The sequence below is a fragment of the Anas platyrhynchos genome, chromosome 2 (assembly GCF_047663525.1).
Source record: "Anas platyrhynchos isolate ZD024472 breed Pekin duck chromosome 2, IASCAAS_PekinDuck_T2T, whole genome shotgun sequence".
NCBI lineage: Eukaryota > Metazoa > Chordata > Aves > Anseriformes > Anatidae > Anas > Anas platyrhynchos.
The window spans coordinates 17,894,888-17,921,156 of NC_092588.1; the positions used below are offsets into that span (position 1 = coordinate 17,894,888).

General features: G+C 35.7%; 1 long non-coding RNA gene across 1 annotated transcript in view; it reads left to right on the forward strand.

Annotated features, from left to right (window-relative positions):
* The first annotated feature begins 3,940 nt into the window (after nt 1-3,940).
* Nucleotides 3,941-26,269, forward strand: part of LOC140001821 (uncharacterized) — a 35,200-nt gene continuing 12,871 nt past the window's right edge. Inside the window, exons 1-2 of the long non-coding RNA XR_011807371.1 lie at nt 3,941-4,873; nt 23,750-23,823. This is a non-coding gene — a long non-coding RNA (uncharacterized lncRNA). The remainder of the gene's footprint in view (nt 4,874-23,749; nt 23,824-26,269) is intronic.

Below are 26,269 nucleotides of genomic sequence, written 5' to 3' on the forward strand. Positions count from 1 at the left end.
GCAGAAGACAATGACAGATATGAGTATCACCAGTTTTCATAAACCTGAGATTTTTAGTATACATATTATCCACAGTCACCAACTTGGAGAAGAAACATAACTTAAGCTGAGCCACAGCTATATTACACAGAGTTGGAACAAAATCTTGACACCACCAAAGTAAAGGAAATTTGGTAGAGAATGCCCTCTTCTTTCCTCTTGCACTGTGACTCAGTTAGGAACTTTGCATCTAGGTTTCTTTTAACTGAAAGAAGTCAGCTTGTTATTTGGTCCAATTGTTCTGCTTTTCACCAAAAATAATGATATAAGAATTGAGACATGGCTCAAATGTAGTTAATGATTCTTGAGGCCAAATAAAATATTCTATGTATTCTGTTCTTCTCCAGTTTCTCCAGTTATAACAACAGATAGAGGGGATTTAAAAAAAAAAAAAAAAAAAAAGACATCCCTATTTTTCCATTTCTTCAGTAAACTGTCTGAAGAAAGACATATGAGATGAAGATATGAAAATAGAGCAGTTGTTTATTATTTTTTTCTCAGAGTTTTTTAAACTTTTATTTTGTTTTTATTTCTGTATAAATTAACAGTAATGCTTAAGAGACAGAACTATATATGTTTTTTGACTTATAACACCAATGTGAAAATTCACAATTTTTGGAAATGCAGAATAAAGATTCAGGCTCAGTTTCCAGTATTTTATATAAAGCTGTTCTTTCCATTTTAAATGCTTGCTTTCCTGTGAATGGTTCCTTCTTAGAATATATTTTCTGAATACAATGAACATAACTTTTTTTTAATAAAAAGTGTTCAGATTGATAGACTGTGATCTTTTGCTAACACTGTATTTCACATGTAATGGAGATATCAGCTTCCCATGTAAAACTATAACATTTACCAGTCTTACTTTGTTAATTTTTCTTTTTTATTCCTGATGTTGTTGTTCAGCACAATACAGTTCCTAAGATCTGTTATACGGGTTTGTTTGTTTGCATACAGGTAAGGTACCAACCACATTGTTCACATGCTTAGCAATCATTCTGTTCTTGCATATTTACAGGGACTGAGTGTTAAAAAAGGCCCCAGTCTGAATAATGAAACCACTTGGTACATAAAGAAAACGGTCTACTGTCCTTTCATTTAAATCTTTCTCAAATACATCCCTTTATTTGACATGTTTCTTTTAATATATGTTTATATTCAAAGAATAGCTGTAGATTCTGAAAGGTCCCATACTGGTTGTTTGATTTTTATGCTTTTTAATGGGCAGTGTTAAAAAAAAAAAAAAAAAAAAAAAAAAAAAAACATTAAAGAAGGTTGTGTATAGAGATGGAATATTAAAAAAAAATAATAATAATCTTTAGATTAAAATAAAAAGTCCATGGTAATATAAAGTGGAGGGTTACACCCCTCTCTTCATGTAGGAATCATTCCATTTGCTCTCAGATTAATAGTACTCAAATTTGTTTTCACTAATCTCTTCAAGACCTTCAACTGTCCAGTTAGGTCTCATGTTTTCTCTGGCAGAGAAATCAGGTCTCCTGCTATGATCCTGCTAAGATTTTTATTTCCTGTCAGTGCCAAGTACAGCTAGTCTCAGGATAGGAAACTGACCCTCAGACATAGAGATAAACTGTTTTTTTCAAAACCTTGTCATTAAAGAATAATTAATCACAGAAGAATATCACTACTCAGTAGACTCCTAAACTACCAAAGATGAAAATGTGCATATCTATGGAATTTAGGATGGAGAGGAATTTATGTAACCAGTAAAGCAATAAATTTCTTAGAACTTCTTTATAATACTTTAAACAAGAAGACAGAAAAATCACCTGGTATCTGAGATAAGACAGTTGATGGCTTTGATATTAATTTAAGGTTGGTAGAGATGGTTTATTTTGAGTCTTTGGCATGAAAGACTTCAAAGGTTTCTAGCTATTCCTACCACAAAATAGTTTTCCCATGATTCCACAAGTGATTTTGGAACACATTTTTCTAACAGAAATGGTACTTCTCATCCAGCTTATACATACAGTATATGCATTCTGCCATACGCTACAGTGGTAGAGTAGAGATATATATAAATCCGATGGGAAAAAAAAAAAAAAAATCCTAATGTCTTTCTTTTCTTGAACAGCCTATTGAAAACAGGAGAAAGAATATGTAGGGAACAGAAGTTCAGCCTTCTGACTGATGCTTACTTTTTCTACAGGTGTCTACGTCTTCTAAATTTTCTTGTACACTTGAATCATATGGTGTGACAGCAGCGATTCTTTTGGTTCAAATAGCTTTGTCACATCCTTTGACCATGCCTGACAGAGGTCAACATATGCAAAATAAGGACCTATGTCTTACAGAAGAAGGTGAGCATTTGGAAATATATATATATATATAATTTCCAACAGGTTCCAGTATGCCACTGGGTCACTGTGGATCAAAAACTATTTTTGTGTTTAAACCTGTATGAAAGTGCCTGTGTATCAGTAATCTCCACAAAACAGTGTGGCTTAAAAGAGAGAAAGCTTTTCAACAGGGTTTACATAAAAATAAACAAACAACAACAAAACACACACACACACACACACAAAATATTTCTTTTTCTCCTATGCTAAACTCACAAACTCACAAAGGTGTTGTTACAGAGCTTACGGAGAAAACTACATGTATTCAATATCTTTTAAAAGCAATTTTTGTGATTGCTTCTTAAGCATTCTGGGAAATCCTTGAGGATCATGGTGATGGTCATTCCACAGCGTGTCACAGGTTGTGTCTGTCTCTTTCCTCCCTCCTCAGCTATTACTCTCTCTCCCAATCTTCCCGTGATTCCCAGATATTCTTCTTTTTCCTCTCCTGTCTTGATTGTCCTTGCATACTTATTTAATAATCTTTATAGATTTCTTAAACCTTTACTTGAGTACAGTTTAGCTCTTACGCTTGTCACAGACCACTTTATCTGTTTCTTTGTGTACTCATAGCTACTTTAAATGATTTATTTTGCATAAGATGGATATGAAACCTGTCTCTGAGCCACAGCATCATAGGCCATGTTTTTTATTTTACTCATGCTGAATACTGAAGTCAGTTCATGTATATAGGTAAGAATGGATATTTATACATACATTTGAACAAAACAAGGTATTCTGACTGTTCTGTTCTTCAGCTGGAATACAATGCTTATCTTCCTCTCCAAATTTTTGGAGCATAAGGGTTATAGTTTCCATGGAAACTTGTGACAGTGTGTTTGAGCATCAAATATTTTCCTTGTTGAAGAAGTTAGCTCAGCAAAATGTACAGTGGCCCTGGATAAATTGAAAATCCAGTCTGCTGAAGCGCATATTTTAATGCAAAGGATTGCTTATTTTTACCCGGTAAACAACTTTGCAGTATCATTGCCTGTAAAGGAAAAAGTTTTAATTGTGGAGTCGTTACCAAAGACTACATGTATTTGCAGTCACAAAATTAAAAACAAAACAAAACAAAAATGCAATTGTCATTGTTGTCTTATCTTAGATATATGATCAACATGGTTTACTATAACATTTTGTCAAATAAGAGTAAGCTGATTTAGCCATGTTATTCTTAATTCATTATTGCAACTTCAGAAGTATCTGAAAGAATAGCACTTCTCCTGAATTCATTAAATACTAAATATTTAATGCATCTGAAATCCTATAAAAGTCTCCCATAAAGTTCAAGAGACATAGTGTCTCCCCTGTAAAAAGCAATACTTTGTTTTACCCAAGTTTTATGACTCTTGTGCAAACTACATCTACAACCTAGCTAACAAAAGGAGCATGGCAACCTACGAGTAACACGCTGAATATGGCACTGCATGCCTGCGGACAAAATTGCGATTTAAGTCAAGAAGCAATTTATCGGGTTCTAGAAGTCTACTTTGCCACTTAATGACAGGCAAACCCAGAAAAAAATGCAGTCACCTCAAGTCTGTTGTACCAGGGAACACTGCATCTCCAATAGCAGGCGTAAATGACAAAGCACAATGCAAGGTAGTGGGTAGTGTTTGGTTATAGGCCTTGTTAGGAAACTTTAGGGGAAATATTTGTATTGGGTTTATAAGGCAATGTTTTGGTAGCTGGGGACTGCAGGAGTGGCCTCTGTGAGAAGAATCCAGAAGCTGCAGCATGGTAGTTAAGGGCCAGTTTCATCCGGCTACAAAGGGACATACTGCTGGCCAGAGTCAAGCCAGTGTGCGATGTTGTTTGCACCTCTGAAAAGCAGATAAGAGAAAGCAGAAAGAGGTAAAATAAAATTACTGTGCAACATCAACTGGGAGAGAAAAGAGAGAACTATCCCTGCAGCCCCCAAGGTCAGTGCAGCAGGAGGGCAGGAGGTGCTCCAGGCAGGCAGCAGCAGTTCCCCTGAGGCCTGTGGAGAGGCCCCTGGTGGAGCAGGCTGTCCCCCTGCAGCCCATGGGTCCCACATGGAGCAGATCTCCACGCTGCAGCCCCCCCATGGGTGGAGGAGCCCCCGGTGGAGCAGGTGGACGTGGCCTGGAGGAGGCTGCAGCCCATGGAGAGCCCCTGCAGGAGCAGGCCCCGGGCTGGAGCTGCAGCCCGTGGAGAGGAGCCCACACAGGAGCAGGGGGGCTGGGGGGAGCTGCCACCCACCCATGGGGGACCCACGCTGGAGCAGTTTGCTCCTGGGGGATGGAACCTGTGGGACGGAGCCGTGTGGGAGCAGTGCTTGAAGAGCTGCTGCCTGTGGGCAGCCCCCGCAGGGTCAATTCAGAAGGACGGCATCCCGTGGGAAGGACCCCACGTGAAGCAGGGGCAGAGAGGGACCATGAAGGAGCAGCGAAGATGAAGCCTCGGGGATTTACCACAGTCCCCATTCCCTTTCCCCTGCGCTGCTCAAGGTAGGAGAGGGTGGATGGGGGGAAGGTATTTTCAAGGTGTTTTGTTTGTTTGTTTGTTTGTTTCTCACTGCTCTAGCTTGTTAGTAATGCATAACATATTTTATTAATTTCCCTACACTGTCTGTTTTGCCAGTGATGATAAATAGTTGAGTGGTTTCCCTGTTTTTGTCTCGACCCTTGAGCCCTTTTCTTTTTATTTTCTCCCTCTTTTACTTTGAGGAGGGGGAGTGAGAGAGTGGTTGTGGGGGAGTTCAGCTGCCCAGCTTCCTTGCTAACTACAACCACCAGAATAATAAACTAATGTTTAAATAAACTAATGAAAAAAACTAAAAAACTAAAAGTAAAAAAGGCTAGGACTGATAGGATGTCAAAGAAAAATACCCTGAGTATTTTGTTTAAGTATTCCAGCATCCTCAGCAGCTGCCATTCATCATTTCTAGCTAAGCAGTCAAGATTTAAAAGTAGAATATTTGTGAATTATTATTCACATCGGGAAACTTAAAATTTTGTGGTTGTATAGATTTTTATGTATATGTGTATATAAATAATGTGTTTATCGTGTAATTGCTTTGCATGACATTCAGAACAGTCTCTTATGCTTCGGCAAACTGAAATTTAAAAAAAAAAAAAAAAAAAGAAAGGAATTGTAACATTTTAAGATGTTGCTATATAAACAATTTTTGAAAGGCCTTACTTTCCTAAGCTCTTTATTAATACACTCAAAACAATGCAAAATCTATTCACCTCCATCATCATATCACTGTATTGGTAGAAAATAACATGATTTGGAGATACTGCCTGTTTCATAGCTACTAACTCTTCTCACAGGTTATTAGTGATAGGACTAGAGGGAATGGTCTCATGTTGCACCAGTGGAGATTCAGGTTGGAAATTAGGAGACATTTCTTCTCAGAAGGAGTAGGCAGGCATTGGAACAGGTTGCCCAGGGAGGTGGTGGAGTCACCAGCCCAGGGGATGTTCAAGGAAAGGTTGGACATGGTGCTTAGGGACACAATTTTGTGTTTGACATTGGTGGTAGGGGATGGTTGGACCAGATGGACACTGAGGGACACCACTGATCACCAGCCTCCACCTGGACCTGGAGCCATTGACCACCACTCTCTGAGTGTGCCCTTCAGGCCAATTCCCTACCCACTGGATGGTCCACCCATCAAGTCTGTATCTCCCCAGTTTGGAGATCAGGATGTGAACTTTATTCTATAATTACATTAGAGCAAGGAAACAAATCTGAAAGTGGTCTTGTGATGGATACAGATTCCACAGATAGTTAAGAGATTAATGTTGTGGGTTTTTTGTTATGTGTTATTTATTTATTTATTTTTGTTCTAGTGTATGTTAACATAGGCTGACACTGCTTAAAGTGATGATAGGACAGAAGATTAGAATGAAATAGAGGGAAAGGTTATTAATTATACAGTCTGATACAAGCTGCTGAAGCCGAGTTAGAAGCATACCTCTAAATGGAGAAATAATATATTTGACATAGAATACCTTGATGAAGTCTGATTTACATTTGAAAGCCAGTTGAGTACTGCCAGAAGGATTATTTTTTTACAAAAGAGAATAAACAGTAATGACATTAGAAGCATGAGAATTTCAAGCTATGCAGGAAGAGTCACATCAGAGGATGAATTAATTTTAACATAATTATTTTAATTTCTCTCTAAGCCTACTGAAGCTACTGACTTGATATTGTTGTACAGCTGTGTTTACTTTTTAACTCAAATTAGCTTGTAATCCCAGTCTGTCCATGACTAAAAAGCAATCTCATTTTGGCTGTGAGGTAGTGAGGTTATTTTGGGAGGCTTATTGTATTTTTATTAATCAGTGACTTACTCTCTGAAGTTATTGATATATGCTTCCTTTCTTCCCAAGACATCAGGGGGTTCTCATGACATGTATGCTGTAGGTTCAAGAAGTCACCCTCATCCCTTCCAGTCAATAGTTCACTCAATGAATTCTCTTTGCTTAGAAACATTTCCAACAACCACAAAGACCACAGTGTGCTCCATGCTGTGGAGCATAGGGGAACAATCACCTCAGCCTTCTGGACATGCTTCTTTTGATGCAGCCCGAGATAAGGTTGGCTTTCTGGGCACCAGGCATGCATCACTGAGACACGCTGAGCTTTTCATCAACCAGTACCCCTAGGTTCTTCTCCTCAGGGCTGTTCTCAATGTATTCTCTGCCCAGCCTGTATTTGTGCTTGGGATTCCCCTAACCCAGGTGCAGGACCTTGTATTTGGCCTTCTTGGATTTCATGAGGCTCATGAAGCTATACTGACACGATAAAGGTAGGATTGAGTTAGAGTGGCAAGCAGTAGCAAATTCCAGCTACTTGTAGGACAACTGAACGGATCTTTCTCAGTGGTGCTAGCAGTTGTGGAAGTGATAATCATGTGTGACGTATTTCTTTTATTTACTGGGAGGTTATGCTGTGATCTGTTTTGTGCTATTACACATAAAAGGAATCAGGAAGGCAGGGTGCAAGTAAAGAGAAGGGCTTAAAGGAGGACTGCAAGAGACTGCGAGAGGGATGAGAATAGCAGGCAGAAGACAGGCAGCTATGATTCAAAAGGAACAAAAGGAAAAATAATAACTTTTTTTTTGGTGACTGTATAAATTTGGTGCAACTTAGAAATCCACTCAGCATTGCTGTACTGGTAGGAGACTGAAGGAAAGAAGCCACCCTAAAAGCTTGCAAGAGAGATTTGCTTGTGTGCCTCCAACTTCTATTGTGCCTTAGCAGACACTCCAAGTTTTATTTATCTAACTTAACTCATTTAGAAGACAAAGTTCCAATAAAACACAACTTTTAAAATTCTACGATATTTGGTGTTTTGGTGTGTCCTGTTATGTGGTAAATATGGAAACTATCATGTCTTAGACCAACCCTGACCAACTCAAGGTCTTGTCTCAACATGTCACCAGCATGATCTGTACATATGCAGTGTATGCACAGATTAAGTGATTAATACATTTTGAAAATACAAGTTTATAATCTCGTAGCTGGTGAATACTTCATTTGAAGGTTGTTTACCCAGATACACGCCAATGCTGTGCTTCTTGCCTGAGACACAATCCCAGTTATAGCTGAGTGTGGTTTATGGCACAGTTCTGGGGAGGCCAAGATCTCCCAGCTGGGGACAGAAAAAGATTGTGCTGTTACTGGTTTTTCTTGCAATGTAGCTGAGAGTGCAGAAGAAAAAGTAATTGATTCAGGAATGAATGCCCTAAAAGTGGAAATATGGAACCAGAAGCTTCCCTGCAGTCTTAGAAATGTCATAGAAGTGTATAATTAAACAATGAACATAGCTTTGTTTTATTATGAACATAACTTTTTTTATTATTATTATCGATACTTATTTCTTCCAACCTGCATGATTTTGAAGATTATCTAATGGAATAATTATTGGAATATATTTTTTATATCTTGAAATACTACTAAATTCTGAAACTAGGATACACTTATGGAAGTACAGATCAAGTTAATACAGCAGACGATGAGTGTTTGGGATATGTAATGTAACAGTTATTTTCTACTATGAACTCATTTATTTGCTAACAATATATTTATTAAAATTGGAAGCACCTTGTTTTGACTTTATTAAATTAAATCAATTATTCTTTGGATGTGATTCTGAGAAGGTTGAATAACACCCCACCCCACCCCTTCTCCAAATCCCCTATTTTTTCTTTTTCTTTTTCTTTTTCTTTTTCTTTTTCTTTTTCTTTTTCTTTTTCTTTTTCTTTTTCTTTTTCTTTTTCTTTTTCTTTTTCTTTTTCTTTTTCTTTTTCTTTTTCTTTTTCTTTTTCTTTTTCTTTTTCTTAAGAAAAACTTCCCATGATGATCCTCCTATACATTAACCTCAATTCATACTCAGTTAATAAAGCACTCTCAGTTTATTTTTGTCTTTAATTATGTACACACTAACATGTACCAAATATGCTGCTATTTGAGTTACTCTTGTTTCTGTTTATTTCATGAATCAACTAACTTCCACAAACTCCCTTCATGTGTATATTTACAAAAGCCTCTCAGTAATTATATGCTGTGTAATAGTAGAAAGACCGTGCTTCCTTATCCTTATCCTTATCCTTATCCTTATCCTTATCCTTATCCTTATCCTTATCCTTATCCTTATCCTTATCCTTATCCTTATCCTTATCCTTATCAACATTCCACCATTACCATCACCACCAATTAATTTATAATATAATATTTTATATTTTAATTTTTGTTTGTTTGTTTGTTTTTCTCCAATATGATATTACTGGAGGGAAGAGGGTAAGAGAAAATAGTCTCCATGAAAAATCTATTTTTATTCTGTTTTTTCTGCAAAAACAATGTTTTTGAGAATCTTTCTGAATTTCTTTGCACCTACTATCCTGTAATCAGCATCTTTCCCATATTAGAGAAACATAGTTGTATGGTTGTCATCATTAGGACTAGTATATACATATATTTTACATGATAATGATTCTAATCAGGAAAGAAATGCTGAGCATATCTTTTTGTTTGATTTACCCCTTATTAATATTCTCACACAAAAAAGCATTACACAAGGTCATTAAGACTTCTTAGCTGATAGATGATAACAAGCAATTATAAGCAGGGAATCCTCACATCATAGAGAAAACTCCTTTGATCTAGTTTTATATTTATATTTGTAGTGACTTGAAAAAAGTTTGAAATGTTAATGAAAAGTTTCAGAAAATCAAAATCCGTGATAGCTTAGTTAATAAACAATAGGTCAGTTCAGAAATGAGTCTAAACTGATCATTAAAATAAATTTATGTTAATGCTGTGTGTTTTAAGAAAGCAAATCTGTCTTTCACCAAAATTGAAAGGTTATGCAAGAAAAAAAAATCTGAAAGTACACTTTCAAGATAGTAAGTTATACCTGAATAATAAGATACTGAAAAGAATTTAGGGATTATGATAATTATCACATTGAAGTTCTTTGGTGTCTTTCTTTAGTTATACAGTTTAGTTATCTAGTTTCTTGCATCAGAAAAGGAAAACTAGAGAACAATGCAGGGATGCTATTCCTTTTAGATATAATTAATAACACTGGTAAAAACATGATGTCTAGACCAGTTAAACACATTTGAAAAAGGATGTCAGCAACCTGTAAGAGTTTCAGAGAACAATATAAATGTAATCAGAGGCTTGGAAACATGTCTACTTCTAAAAATACAAAGCAAATTAATAGAATTTATCCAATAACAAAACATGTAGTTGTTCATATATGTGCATTGATGGAGAAAACACTTCAGGTTTTAGCTCATATCATTCTCTAGCAGAGAACAGGAAGATACATCTTTCCAGATTATCAATAATATTTATATCTTATAATACATTTATGTAACAAGTATATGTCAAAAGGCTGGAATCTCTCCCAGAAACCATTTATTTATGATATAAGTCAAAATGATGAAAACTGAACAGAAATGGAAAAGTAAGAAGCATATAACAACATCTGAGAAACAATTTTAAGAAGACAAATTGGGTGTACTTCTTAACTGATACTGGTGAACATCTGTTTAACTGGCAAACGTGATAAAAGTATGCTGTAGTGGACAAAATCATCCCTAGAAGAGATAATGGTGATTTAATGCCTTTGTGCAAGGTAATAGTGAGATCCCATGTATAGATATAATTGCACTTGAAAGTCAATTTCAAAGCATTATTAAATGCAGAGAAAATAATTGAATGTGATGATTAGATAGAGTGGGTACCAGAAGACCCTGACTTGCTGAACATGCAATTGATAAAAGACATCATTGTTTTCTGTGATTTTCCTTTTCAATACTTTCAGGGATGGTGACTCAAATCACTTCCCTGGGCAGCCTGTTCCAGTGCTTCACAACCCTTTCAGTGAAGAATTTTTTCCTAATATCCAACCTAAGCCTCCCATGGTGCAATTTAAGGCCATTTCCACTTGTCCTTTTGCTTTTGCTTGGGAGAAGAGACCAATCCTCACCCCACTAAAACCTACTTTGAGGTAGTTGTAGAGAGTGATAAGGTCTCCCTTGAGCCTCTTTTACTCTAGGCTAAATAGCTTCAGTTCCCTCAGCTGCTACTCATAAATCTTGTTTTGTAGACCCTTCACCAGCTTCACTGCCCTTCTTTGGACACACTCCAGCACCTCGATGTCCTTCTTGTATTGAGAGGCCCAAAACTAAACACGGTAGTCAAGGTGCAGTCTCACCACCAGAGCTGAGTACAGATGGACAATCACTTTCCTAGTTCTTATGGCCTATTGCTGATACAAGCCAGGATGCTGTTGGCCTTCTTGGCCATATGAGCACACTGCTGGCTCATATTCAGCCGGATTTTGACCAATACCCCCAGGTCCCTTTCCACCAGGCACCTTTCCAACCATGCTTTTTCCAGCCTGTAGCACTGCATGGGGTTGTTGTGCCCCAAGTGCAGGACCTCACACTTGGCCTTGTTGAACTTCATACAGTTGGCCACAGCCCATTGACCCACTTTATCCAGATCCTTCTGTAGAGCCTTCCTGCCCTCAAGCAGATCAGCATGTGGTGTAATGAGATCAGTTTCAGTGACACAAGAACTAGATGCTCGTTCCTTAAGCAGTCCTGGGTAAGTTGAGTTGTTTACAGGAACAGTTTAAATCAAAGGACTATGTTCAGCTTCATAACATATGTTCCTAGATGTGAACTGATAGAAGAATGAATTTCAGATTTGTACAGTTGACATAGGCAAAAGATATTTAGAGGTCAGTTGCTTTTAAAATATCATGTTATATAGAGAGTGATGAATAAATATGAACACATACAATGAGGATTGAAATGTTTTTGCCTGGCTTTATAAATTAGGTAAACAAGGTAATAGCCTTGAGGAGCACAGGCTTCTCTGATCTTTCTCAGTCTGTGCCGTCTGCATTCTTATTAAATAATCAGTGGGAAACAGATGGAGACTGAAAAACAGCTCATCTTCAGTGACTATGAATATTTGTGCACTTTTTTATATTTTATTATTATTTTTTGAGTGAAGAATGACTACTGAGCAAGTAGCATTTTTTTAACTGGCTCATGTTGATCAATGTAAGTGTATCTTGACTCTCAAGGAAACTGAATTATAAACACTGCTGCTGTCCTTCCTGAATATACTAATAAACCCAGCAAAATAAATTACTACAGTCCGTGGCATTTGACTTAACCACCCCAAATCGTCTCAGTCATTCCATATCTAAAATTAACAATGTCATAAGATATTATTCCTTTAAAAGTTTTGGACTTTTTTTTGGGGGGGGGGGGGGAAAGGGGACAGACAAAAATGTGAGTTTGTTTACCTAGTAAATGTCACATATATGAAAACTATTAATTGGAAAATGAGTTTTAATTTAATTCATTCCGTTTTAATTATATTTTTAATATGCAGTTTTTCTTTCCATGACAGTAATCATGTCATAGGAAGCAGGAGCAGCATTGATAACAATCTACATTGCTGTATTTCTTGCTAAGGCTGTACTTGTATTTTCAAGGTACAATTTGAAGTAGCTGTTGTGAAGGGCAAGGAAAAGATATGCTTTAGGTAACAATTCTCTCTGATTTTCTTTCATTCACTTCATTCTTCTACATGGTTCTGCAATATATTATTCTGGATGCAAGGTCAAGTATCCAGAAGCTGGAAACACCACAGTTATAGTTGCTTTTATAACTATAATTAGGCGTCTTACACATGAATTACTAAGGGGATATTTGATAAATGATTTTCTAGTTCCATGGCTGTAAAGAACACTGAAAAAAAACACTTAAGAGAAGGGAATTTTGGTAGAGAAGGTACAGAATAAACCATTCTGAAAACAGGATAATAACAGCATATATATATATATATGTGTGTATGTGTGTATATATATATAGATAGATAGATAGATAGATACAAAGTTGTAGACTAGAAACAATGAATGCCTTTGCCAGGTACTCAATGAAAGAGGAAGGATGATTATATATAATGACAAGAATGCCAAGTTTTTGAAGTTTTTCTTGCTGAGTTTGTAGTTTTTAAGACTTTCATGCTTAGTAAGTTGCTGTGATCAGAAGCTTAGTACAGCTAATGGTGTATATCAGTGTGGAAACTGAAGTAGAGATAGCTTAGATTTGCTAAATGGTCTTAGATTAAGTGGATTTACAGAAATTCATATAGGCTACCTAAGGATTTTTTCATCCTTGTGTACTTAAAAAAATAATCAGAGTTTGTAAAGGAAGGGAAAAATTCCAGAAAATTAGGCAGTAATATATATTTATACTGCTTTTAAACAAAAAAAGGAAAGAAGAAAAGATATGGGGATATTAGGTAGTTCAGCATACTGTTGTGTTTTTAACCCCAGCAGAAAGCTCAGCACCACATGGTTGCTGACTCATTTCCCCTAGGTGGGATGGGGGAGAGAACTGGAAAGGTAAAATTGAGAGAACTCATGGGTTGAGACAAAGACATTTAAGTAAGTAAAGCAGAAGATGCATGCACAAAGAAAACAAAAACAGGAATTCATTCACTGCTTCCCATTGGCAGGCAGGTGTTCAGGCATTCCCAGGAAAGCAGGGCTCACAATGTGTTACGGTTTCTTGGTTTCAAATTCCATCACTCCGAATGTCCCCTCCTTCGCCCCTCCTTCTTTGCCCCATTTTTTATTGCTAAGCATGACACCATATGGCATGGGACATCCCTTTGGTCAGTCTGGGTCCCAGCTGTGTCCCTTCCCAGCTCCTGGTGTGCCCCCCAGCCTCCTCGCTGGAAGGGCAGCACAAGAAGCAGAAAAGTCCTTGGCTCTGTGTAAGCACTGCTCCGCAGCAACTAAAAATAGCTGTGTGTTATCACCACTGTTTTCATCAAAAATCCAAAGCACAGCTTCATACAGACCTCCACAAAGAGAATCAACTCTGTCCCGGCCAACTCTATCTCCTACCTTCATTATATAAAAAATAAGTGAAAAACCCCAAAACCTAGAAATATGTATATATAAATATATATTAAGTGGGGAATGAGTAACAGCCAACATGCACCTGTCAAGAGCAAAACAAATCAAACCAACCCAATTTCTTTTTGTGATGGTAAAAAAAGTTATTTTGAAAGGAGTTACAATTGTCACACACCTTAATGCAGAATCAGAGGACAGAATGACTGCAACCTTTTCATAAGCAACTCGGACAAACACTATCTAGCTGAAACCGTAGTAGAAGGGTACACAGATGGTTAAATAGTGTTGAACAGATAGTCCTCAGACTGAAAACTGCATCAAGCAGGGCAGCAAAGGAAATCTGTCCTACGTCTTTTACTCAGTATTGTAATTAGCAATTTAGACATGAGACGAGAAAATTGTTAAGCAGTTTGTAAAGGATATGAAAATGCAAGGAAAAGCATTGGACCTTTGAGTACATTAAATGACTTGGAAACAGTCCAGTGGAGAGTAACAAGGTTGCTCAACAAGGTTGCTCAAAGAGATGAGAAAATGTTGAAATAATTGGGATTGTTTAAAACAGAGAAGAGAAAACTGAGAGGATGACATGATAATGATCATCAGGTATGTTTAAGGTTGTCACTAGGAAAAAAAATAGACTGCTGTGACCACAAGGAATAGGACAAAAAGTAATGGTCACAGAGCCATCCAAGCACATACACTTTAAATGATTCTATTGATCCCTGCAGTTACAGACATGCGCTGCCAGAATTTAGAAATCTATCACCTACTTACTAATTGAGACACGTAGCACAGCACCTATAAACTAGATCTGAATCTATTAGTCAAACCAACATACTGTCTGTGTGGAAAGAATTTCACTGCGTGAGATATTGTCTCATCTGTGAGATCTTTTTATATTCTTTTTTTTTTTTTTTTTTTTTTTTTCTGGGGGGGGGAGAGGCGCCGCAGTCCTCTGACTGATCACAGATACAGCAATAACTGCAGCAAAAGAATCACTTACGAGAAGTTTGTGGTTTAGAGTACCATGATATTCAGATTTATTTTGAAAGCAATTTATATACACCTCCATTTATTTCGGAGTAACTGGCTATTTTCAATGTGCTTTAATGGGCAGGATTAGTCATGATGTGCAAGTGAATGTCAAGAAATGCTTGTTCTTTCTGCTAGATTTCACTAATGTAGAAACAATCAATCAGCACCGCTCACTTAATTCCTAGTCTACAATCTGTTTACAGTGGAGCATTTGTGATGTTGCCTGTCAGTTCGCATTACCTTTTGACCAGTCGCTTCCCAAGAATGGCACTGCCAGAAGCAGTTGACTTTGACAGTAGCAGTATATTCCATAGGCCACTCTAATGCGTAAGTTAGCCTTTTCACAGTAGCCCCAGTGAACTATGCTAACTTTTAAAGACAATTAAAACTAGGCAGCCTCTAGGGTTCTGTGACTTAAAGTAGATTTGATCAAATATAATGAGCTTTTAGGGCAATTTCTGAAATGTAGTTTCAAGTAAAATTCAACTGTGATCAAATATTACATTCTGAAACAGAAAGTAGCCTAATGGTTTAAAAATATTATATAAACCCTTTTTATTAAACATCCTCAGATCCCCAACTGCCCAAAAATTTGAAATATGATTTTTCTTTGAATACGTTGTACCTGTTATATTCTTCAATATAGCAAAATCTATTATTTGTTGAGCCAGGATAGATGAAACTGAGCTGAAATTTCATGTCATCCTGTTCATAACTGATTTCTCTTTCAGAAATAAAATATTGTTTGTTCTTGAAAATTCCTCTCACATCATGATTCTAACTATATAAATATTTTAACTTATTGAAAGTTCTAATACACATTCTGTTTTTCCAAGGTACTAACATTCTTTGTAAAATAAGTTGCAGACCAATTACATAAGAGTTACATGGAAAGATTTGTGTCTAGGTAGTACCTAACAATATAACCTTTAAGTGATTATTAATTCAACAGTGTAATTCCTGCATAAATGCTACTACACAATATCATAAACGTGTTCTGAAGAATGCTGTAAAGCACTGCACCACACTGCTGGTGTGTCAAGCTCCAGCCTTGGTGCTTACACTAGCAAATCCACTCCATCAGGTCTGCATTTTAAACTGTTTTCTTAATAATGGTGGAAACCAGAATTCCCCTACATATTAACGAATGTGCTGCTAATGACCTTTACATTTTTGTGGGCTTTTGCAAACTTTGATTCAGTGGCAGAAGTTAAAAAATAGGTTTTTCTTACAAGTTTTGTGAAAAAGCAGGTAGGAGGACATGAGTGGTGTTGGAAAGGAAATAATCCACCTTATACCCCAAAGACTAGACACAGCAGTCATTGAAAACCAGGATCACAGTTTTTTGTATAAATGCAACAACTTATTTAAATTTCCAGAGATATTTTCCAGACAGTTTACCTTTTGTCAAACTTAATTTTCATCTGATTTTTTTTATTTGTGTACAAGTCATTTTCTTTTACTTCCTTGATTCCAATTATATTTCAGGTGGAAAACAAATTATGAAAACTTATTTGAAACAAAAATTTGAAAATTTGAAAACAAATTTGAAAACTTATTCAAAAAACAAGCAAACAAACAAATAACAAACAAATAATAAAAAAAAAAAAAAACACAAAGCAAACAAAAACTCACAGAGAACTTTCCTGAAATTTGGCAGTAATGCAGTTTGCGACTGCCAAAAGTACCTTTCAGATTTCTAATGAAAATCTGGTTTGGCTTGTGTAAGTTATACAAGCTAAAAAAAATTAAAAAAAAATCCTTATTTAGTAAGAAATGTTTTCAAAAAATGTTGTCTCTAAAATGTCATCAGACCTCCTTCATGTTACATTTAGATGGGACAGTAGCGCACCATATTATAAACCTCCTCTCTGTCTTTGGCATCCACCCATGCAATGGAATCCTCTTTATTGCAGGATTTGAATAGACACACAAATAAATGATGCTGAAATCGTGGAGAAGAGAACTGGTGCAAGAGTGTGGAAGTGACATGGAGATGCAAATCAGAAAGAAGCATAGAATGGAAAAGGATAGCTTCAAATGAAGCTGGGATTGTTGTCTTTCACAGCTCTAGCATAAAGCTGTCTAAGAAATTTATGTTTATCTGTATTCCGTTTCCAGCCCATAGCAGTTTTACATCTACTTGTTCTTGTCCCAACAGTGTTTTCATTTAATAGCTATTATTTCTCCCTGGGCTTATCCCTCTGACATTCTAACAAGCAGCAATCGTCTCTTTTCTCAACTTTTCTTTATTTAAATATAAATAAATAATAAAATTTAATACAATAAACATTCATTATCATAGGATAAGCTCTGGCTAGAAATTATTTTATATTTTTTTATGGAGAAATATACATAGAATGAGACCATAATTTTCTTTAACCTGTTTTTCTGAATGAGATGCATTTGGGTATTTTGACTTATGGAGTTCACACATTCCAAAGTAGAGGGCATGCTGTGGCTATCTGGTAGACATTATTCTAATAGCAGTTTCAGATAGCAGTCTGTCAAATATAAGGAATCCGCACCAAAACCATTAAATCTCTACAAGACAAAAAGAAACAGCCAATTTGCCAAAGTTACCACAATTAAAATAACAGATATATTTTTTTGTGATCTCTCATATGTTGATGAACATATAAGTGAGTAATGTTCATGTTTATTCTCTGTAGATAGTTATTTTTTTTTTTCAGGAATTAAATGGTGGAGGAATACAAAGGCTAATTATTTATACATATTGATCAGCTATTTAATTTGTCATTTTTATACCATATAAAATGAGTTAGGGCTACATACAGCATTAGGATGAAACATGACAGAGCATTTTGGAAAAGAAAAAAGAAAGAGAGAGAGAAGGTAGAAGAGAGAGGGAGAGAAAATGAAAGAAAACGGAAGGGAAGGAAGGAGGGAAGGAAGGAAGGAAGGAAGGAAGGAAGGAAGGAAGGAAGGAAGGAAGGAAGGAAGGAAGGAAGGAAGGAAGGAAGGAAGGAAGGAAGGAAGGAAGGAAGAGAAAGAGAGAGAGGGGAGAGAGGGAGAGAATCTGGCTGGAATTATAAAGTCCCTACCTTAGAAAAGCTTTATATACTTCAAATTTACCAAGGATAAAATGTGAAAATTTATGCTATTTAACCCTGTTCTGCTTATCTTGCCAGACATACTCAGGTGAAATGTAATATACTTCTTGGGCTGGCTTTCAAATAACCTGGGGCAACCAAAACAGAAGCACTCAGAATAACAATTTGTTTTGCAAACAAATTCTGAATGTAACATCTGGAAGTGAGCACATTTGTGACCATGTCCTTATGATTTTAATGTTTTTCTTTTTTTTTTATATGAAAACATTTAATTTAAAATAATTTATTACCATAAGGAACTAAAATATTTATCACAGATAAATTGCTTACAAAGGGGATAATTTGGCAATAACTGCTTACTGTGTTAATTTCTGATAAATCACGAATAGTCTTTTTTCTTGGATTTTTAATAAACTGCATGCCGTTTCATAAATATTCTGGATGATTAATCCCCCACACTCCTGGGAGAAAGCAAATTCAGTTTTGACTTTTAAGATATTTCTAAAGGTTTGCCACCATTGCTACATGAAATACTATTTAAATTATTTGAAAACTCATTCAACTCTAATAACTTCTCGTATTTCATCTAAAAGGTGTGACACATTTCAGATAAAATGAAATGCATTGAAGTGTTTCTGTTCTTATATATAGTATATAAATGTTTCCTTTACTTACTTCTTGCTTCCATCTTTTGATGTAAATAATTTCAGTTTTCATATGTGGCTATATAATATGTATGATATAAATCTTTATTAATTTTATTTTAAAAATTGGAGCTATACTTGAAAAAGAATGTTTAAGCACTTTATTAACTTAGATAAAACCAGATTTTAGGGTCATTAGCTAGAATATCAGTAATGATCAATAGGACTTATAATTACTCTAGAAAAACATGTACATGGAGAATAGGAAAAATGAAACATTGTTTTAATTAGGGAAATCATGACCAACCTTCTATACAATCTTCTTTCATTTCTGAACCAAAGGAAATATGATAGCTTTGTTATCATAAGGAGAAATTATTCAAGTATTGTAACATGTATATGAAATTAGGGGAAGACAAAACTTAAAGTAGTTGTGTTTATGTGAATTATTGTGATCTAGAGATACTCCCGGGGAACTTTCCCTCTGTTCAGCTTGGTTTAAGGTTCAAAGTGATTTAATACAACTTGACAAAACCTTAGGCAATCTCAGAACAAGAGTATAGTTCCTTAAAAATGTTCAGTCATGCCTTGATGCCTCTTAAAGTATTGCTTAAATGATTTTCAGGCTTTCCGAAAGTTTAGCCTTGTTCATGAAGTTTCATAGATGATAAGATTTAAATCTTAATCTGTTCCTCTCTTCATATAAATTCAATTAGTTGTTCTGCTACTATGACTTTTCCTATCCTTCCATTTTGCTGAAATTCTTCACATACTTCTTCTTCTTTCATCTACTTAAGTATTATTCTCTTTGCTTTCGTGACCTTTTTAATACTCTCATATGGCCAAAGGGATGAGTAAAATTCCTCATGACTTTGTAGTCATACATGAGCTCTAATGTTAGTTTCTTTTTTTATTTAAAAATCATTATTTCTGTCAACAAGCTGATCAGAGATAACAGTAAGCTTATACTTGTCTATATCAGTTTCTTACAGTGCTTAAAACAATTAAATGTTATTTTTTCAGAGCAAATTTCCATTTTTTAAGAAGTGGCATTTAAATTCCAGCAAGCAGTGGATAATACAGACTGTAAGACATATCACTTTTGAAGACTGAAAAATAGAATACATTTGAGGGTTGACATGTATGCAATAACTGTGTAACAGTTCTAAAGTCTGGAGTTCATTCTGTAAACACGGCTGAGAGGCACAGATATTGGGTGGAGGGAGGGATTCACCCTCCTCCATTACAGTCTCAGTTAGGGTGCTGGGTGCTGTGTTAAAAGACCAGTCTTCCAGCTGATTCATGGCAGAAAGGCCAAAATCTAATTCGAAGAAGAAAACTGACTTCAGTGCCATGACTAGCCCTTTCTCTATAAAACCATATAAGGATATGGAAAAACATTTCCGTGATGAATCCAGCAGGCAAGCCTCTGTTCCAAGGCTGACTTTCTGTATGAACTTGTGCTAAACTTCTGTATGAACTGGCGCTGAATCTAGTTACCTGTGATTTAAGTGTTGAAAGTGCCAGACAGCAATCACATCTGCTTACTTCACAAGGCTGCTCAGCACTTTACAAAACGAAGTGAGGTAAACTCCAGAGCCACATCAATCATTTGAGTGGCCGTGTCCAGTCTTCCTAAGAAGACCTTAGGAAGCCAGTGTTTCTCTTGGGATTTGATACACCTAATTTCAACTGAAATTGTATGTGGCAACTTTCCTTCTTTTGTTCATCTTCTGGTTAGAACATTACTCATGTCCTAGGAAGGTTCTCTACATTATTATGAAACCCAAGTACCTCCTTTCTTCACTGTTCTTGTTAAAGCTGAACCATGTAGAAGCCTTAAGCCAGGAAGAGAAAGGAAGAGAGTAAACCTGACATTAATCTATGAGTCCGAATTTTCAGCTGCATCAGAATAAGCAAGACTGAATTTCATAGAATTATAGAATCATAGAATGGCTTTGGTTTAGAAGGGACCTTAAAGATCACATCACTCCATCCCCCTGCCTTGGGCAGGGACACCTCCCGCCAGAGCAGGTTGCCCAAAGCCCCATCCAGCCTGGCCTTGAACACTTCCAGGGATGGGGCATCCACAGCTTCTCTGGGCAGCTTGTGCCAGGGCCTCACCATCCTCAGAGTAACTTCAGTACGCTTTTTAAATTTTAAACCATTGCTCCTTGTGCTATACTATACTCCCTGACAAGGAGTTGCTCCCCAGCTTTCCTATGCGCCCCCTTTTTTTGAGATGTCCTTTTTTTTTTTTTTTCAAAATGTTTGCAAAGCATCAGGGCTTAGCCTTGCCAGGCTTGCCCTCTGAACTTTTTTTACCTGCCTAGAGCCTTGTTTTTGCCATGTTTGTTTAGCCTTTCTTTAGCCATGATGGGATTTTTTTCTAATTGATGAGATAGTTGTTTTTTGTTTGTTTTGTATTGGTTTTGTTTTTTCCTTTGCTTATCTTGGTATAGTAGAATCACAGCTTTATCTAGACAATAGTAACAAGCATTTATTCTATGTAAAATGAGATGTTTTCAATTCCTGAAATCACCTCCTAGTGATGCAGGCCTGGTACAATAGCACACAGGATGTGATGTAGAGCAATGCAGGCATGGGGTACAGACTTTGCTGGAGACCTTCTGGCTATAAACAACATAGCTATGGTCATTTAAAGAAATGTGAACCTGGAGAAAACTGATTTTAGGGCTAGCAGAACAAATTAGAAACAAATGTGTATTTTTTTACATATAATGGTTAATTACTTGCCTACACTAGAAGCATGCAAAAGTGGAATACTGTGTTTAATATGAAAGGCCCAGTTTTATAACACTGTGACAGCATGTTCCCACCAAGTTCAAGAACAGAATTCATGTGTTACTGCATTATATCTATCATCCTATGTTCCGGACATTGTCTTGGATTTTCCTAAACAATACTTCGTAATAACAGAAAGAAACATAAATTTATCTTTTTATGAGGACTTTATTAAGCTTTCAAACATAGACAAGTACAATACCGTGAACAGAAGGAAAAAAAAGAAAGTGGCAACCCCAAACTCATTCAGGTGGTGCAGTAGACGAGTGTTGCATACCAAATCAATCTCTACCTCCGCTTCCTCTTTTGAAAATTTTGCTGTCACAGGACACTGTCAGTTTTTCAGTAAATGAGTACTTACAGTGCTCTATATGACACCTCACCACAGAAATAGTACGGCCTTTGCGGTTTGGGAACATACTGATTTAACGAAAACAGAATATTATAGAATACTCCAATAAAATTCCACTGACAAATGCTTATACACCATGAGTAGGGTACAGCCATTTGGTTATACAATCTGCTGCAGCATTAATGATGTATTATTGATTAGCTGACCATGGTGAGTAGACAATTGCTTTAAACAGTGTAAAAATGTTCAGGGAAAGAAAAATCATGTCCATTTGTGACAAGCAGTTATTTGGACAGAAACACTGACTGAAAAAGTCAAAGAGGGTCAACCAAGTTTAGTTTTAAGTATAATGACAGAGACCTAAATTTAGTCTGTGGGCTAAATCCCAGGGTCAAAAACATTTCCCTTGAAGGACTGAATGGTATGTTCCAGGGTGACTAACATTCCTGGTACTGTTCCTATGCAAAAATTTTTGCTCTATGTAGGGTTACAACAACCTAAATCCCATGTTCCAACTTATTTGGTATAGCAAAGATGGAAAAATTACTTAATGTAACATAAAAGTAGCAATTCTGCACAGAGTCTATAGGAAAATGGAAAGCCATTTAGGCCACTCTTTAGGCCACTCATACTTTATGTATACTCAAATATTTCTGGACTGCTTGTGCTGCTGATCACTGAGATACAGCTATTTTCACAATGCAATTTGAACAATTGCAAGTATTAGCCAGCTGTACTGTGGAGCAATCTGGTTTTCATCCTTGTTGGTGCAGATGGCTCAAGTATTGGAGAGTACTTATAGACAGCTAAACCCAGAGATACATATATCTGGGAGACTGAAATATTCTTCTCAACGTAAAAAATGCCAGATTGTTTCAAATGATGAGTGTATATTGTGATCATTGGGAAAGCTCAAAATTACTTAATAATATCAGAGGAATGAAAGAATGCAGTGCAGAGCGTTACCTAAAAGATCCGCCACCCTGAAGTGGAAATGTCACAGAAGTAGTAGGTGTGGGCTTATTTGTTTTGTTTTGATCTAGAAAAATTCCTTTAGTAGAGAATATTTTTTATTTTTTCCAAAGAGAAAGTATTGCTTGGAGCTATTAAAAGTTGGAAGAGCATCATGTTTTGATAAGAATGGTAATTCCAGATTATACATCTCTCTGTCCCAAAGCCTATCTTTGGGACAGAGACAGGACAAGAGAAGGTGTTGGAGAAAATACAAGAGTTGGACAAATATGTGCTAATTCTTCACTTCCCTGAAATAATATTCTAGCCCCCAGTGATGTGTGTTTGTGAGACTTTTAGAACAACAGGAATTGTCTTTGGTATTCAGTAGCTTCCAGCCATACATTATCAGTTATGCCTGCATGCAGCCCTTGATGAAGGGCAGACACATCAGGTATCGAAGGACTATCTATGGTTTTGTCCCTTCCTTGCCTTCACTTTTCAGTAACAGCATCACATTAAAATATATATATATATATATATATATATTTATATATAATAAAATATCCCCAGGAGTTTTCATTGTACCTTCTTGTGTTTGCCATATAATAGTTTTCTACTTCTCATGCACCTGCAATAATGTAGCTGTAGACTGATCTTTGTGAGCAATTATTTCATGTTCAAATGGCTTGTGAGTGTCTTTAATTTTAATGACGTTTGTATGATTTATGTTAAATCCTTGAGGCACACCCTGATTGTATCACAGGTATTGGTACTTCTGTCAGTTTAAAAATTTTATCCCAGCTGAAGTTTAATGAGGTTTGTAACTCCCTGGAGACATTTCCTGGCTATTCATGGTTTGAAAGCTATAACTATTTTAACCATGTGCTGAACCTCCATTTCACAAATTCTGTGTGCTACAATAAACAGAATGTGAGGGAGGAGGTGTGTGTGTGGGGGGGGGGGGGGGGAATAAGTTGTGGCTTTTGGGTCTGACTTGTGTAATTCTCCTGGAACTTTTTATTTTCTGTCTTCTCTTGTTTCAGAGTTTTAATTCATCAGTCTTCTCATTAAAACTCACAACAGAATGCAGCAGAATGCAGCAGAAAACTCCAGGATGGTAAAAAATAGTGTTTTCATTATCATGTAAAGCTGCCTAATATGTTAAAATTCAGATTAGGTACTCTGGGAAGAAGTGGTAGTTTTATACACGAAGGTTCGTGATTTGTTATGGCAGAGACCAATTTGTCATTTATGGCTTATCTTGTATCATTTATCTTTATTTATCTTGTATTTTTCTTTTCCCTTCTAGCTGAAATATAAAATGACCAGAGAGGAAAGGCATTAAAGATTTGTTTGAAAAGATCAATTGCACTTCAATACACTTACTTTGCTTATTAAAATGAAAGTTTACAGTTTTATCAGTTGTTTGACATATGCAAAAAAAAAAAAGGTATTCCAAAAAAATCAAAATAAAATAAAAACCTCACAGAAGCATCACACTTTTTCTGATTATTACACAACAGTAGACAAAAAATAAAAACAACAACTTTTTTACAGAGACAGAATATGTTGCAGATTAATGATTGTTATTTGAATCTACATTTTAGTTCATTTTGCTTCAGGACATAAGTTAATAGGATATTGATGGCATTTGAACTCAGAACTACGTGTTCTGTAAACAAAGACTGTGTAAATTCGAATAGGTCATTTTACCACCTGATCTCTATACCTTCTACATTTTGTGAAAACTATTACCAAAAATAGAAATACCTAAAAAAGACACATGTTTTTTTTCGTTTCCCAAAGATGAATTTTCCTCTTTTACAGAAACTACGCCTTTGGTCCTGTAAAGACTTAAACAAAACAGTATGGTTTGTTACTGCATTCTTTTGGCCGATATTGAGCCTTTTTTTTAATTATAATTTTCAAGTGGATCAATTCATTATAAAAATACTGCTGTTCAGCCAGCTAGATTCTTAACATGCAAATTGGTTAGTGGGTTCTGTTCCTTTTGCCAAGGAAATGACTAATATATTTAATAACATATATATAATCATTAGAATAGAGTAGAATAGAATAGAATAGAATAGAATAGAATAGAATAGAATAGAATAGAATAGAATAGAATAGAATAGAATAGAATAGTTCAGTTGAAAGAGACCTTCATAGATCATCTAGTCCAACCGCCTGACCACTTCAGAGCTAATGAAAAGTTAAAATATATTAATGAGGGCATGTAGTAGATGACCAACACATATAATAAGTTATTATAAATATACATGTTAATTATGTAATATATTATATAATAGTACAAGTCTGTATTTTCATGAATAAAAGCAAGATTTTGGAGGTTGGATCAAAAAAAGTTCATTTGCAGAATATATTACTCTCCCACTGGGAGTTATTGCAAAGAGTAAAAATAGTACTAAAAGTTTACGGTTTTTTATGTTGTTAACTCTTGGAATTTGTTCTAAGCAGTTAAAAAAATAGTACTGTTATTTCAGTGGTATAGTTTACAGTATGAATCTGTATGCTGTATGAAAAAGATGATAAAGATTCAATTTGCACTCCCTTCTTTTAAAAATATCCCAATTTTTTAAAACCAAAAATAATAGCAAATATATCATATTTTTCAAGGCATACTTTTATTCAATATGCAAAAGTAAGTTTTAAACGCAGTGTGACATCATAATAAGAAAATATCCTTATTAAATTCTTAGGATAGTGGGAAAAAAAATTAAAAACTTCTACCTCTATGTATGCTTTCTTACTCTTCCATCAGATCTTGCTTTTTGTATTTGTTATTATCTCTCTTATTTAAGAAATAACCCTATTATGTCTACAGGTTCTTCTGTTGTTCCAGTTGTTTGCAATAATTGCTTGTAATTGCTTGCGGCACTATTTTAATAAACCTAAGTTTCCTGAGTTCATAAATTTCATTAGAGAACTTATAGTTCTCTAGTAAAGAAATGTAGTATGAGTAGTTTAGAAGCCAATGATCTGTCCTGTTTTACACAACACTAATGCACACGTTCAAGGTCCACTGAATATACCAAAACTGAAGCATACCCTTTCAAGTTTTATTATACCTATATCTTTTTCAATCATAAAATATTAAATATATATATCTACACATATGTTTTATATATATTTCTTGACTTCCCATTAAAGCTGATATTGGCCGTCATCGCAATCATTTTGCAAGGACACTCCGTGCAAAAGAAAAAAAATAAATAAATTCTGGGTGACTGGTGCTTTGGGGCAGAGTTTACCATCTCAGTACCAAATTAGGAACTACTTCAACAAACAAGAATTTGTTGAAACACATTCCCAGAATAAATAAGGAAAATGAAAATATGCCACACTTTCAAGATAATGTGCTTTGAAAAACAAAATATCACTAGACCTTGAAACTAAAATTAGAGTTGCTAAGTTTTTAGGATTGGAGAATGGAAAAGAGATGAGCTGTGGTGGCAACAGAAACCAAAGTGTCTGATTCAGTCCTTTACAAAAAATTGTGGAAACTAAGGATTGAATAATGGCAGAAAATGATACAGCTGGTG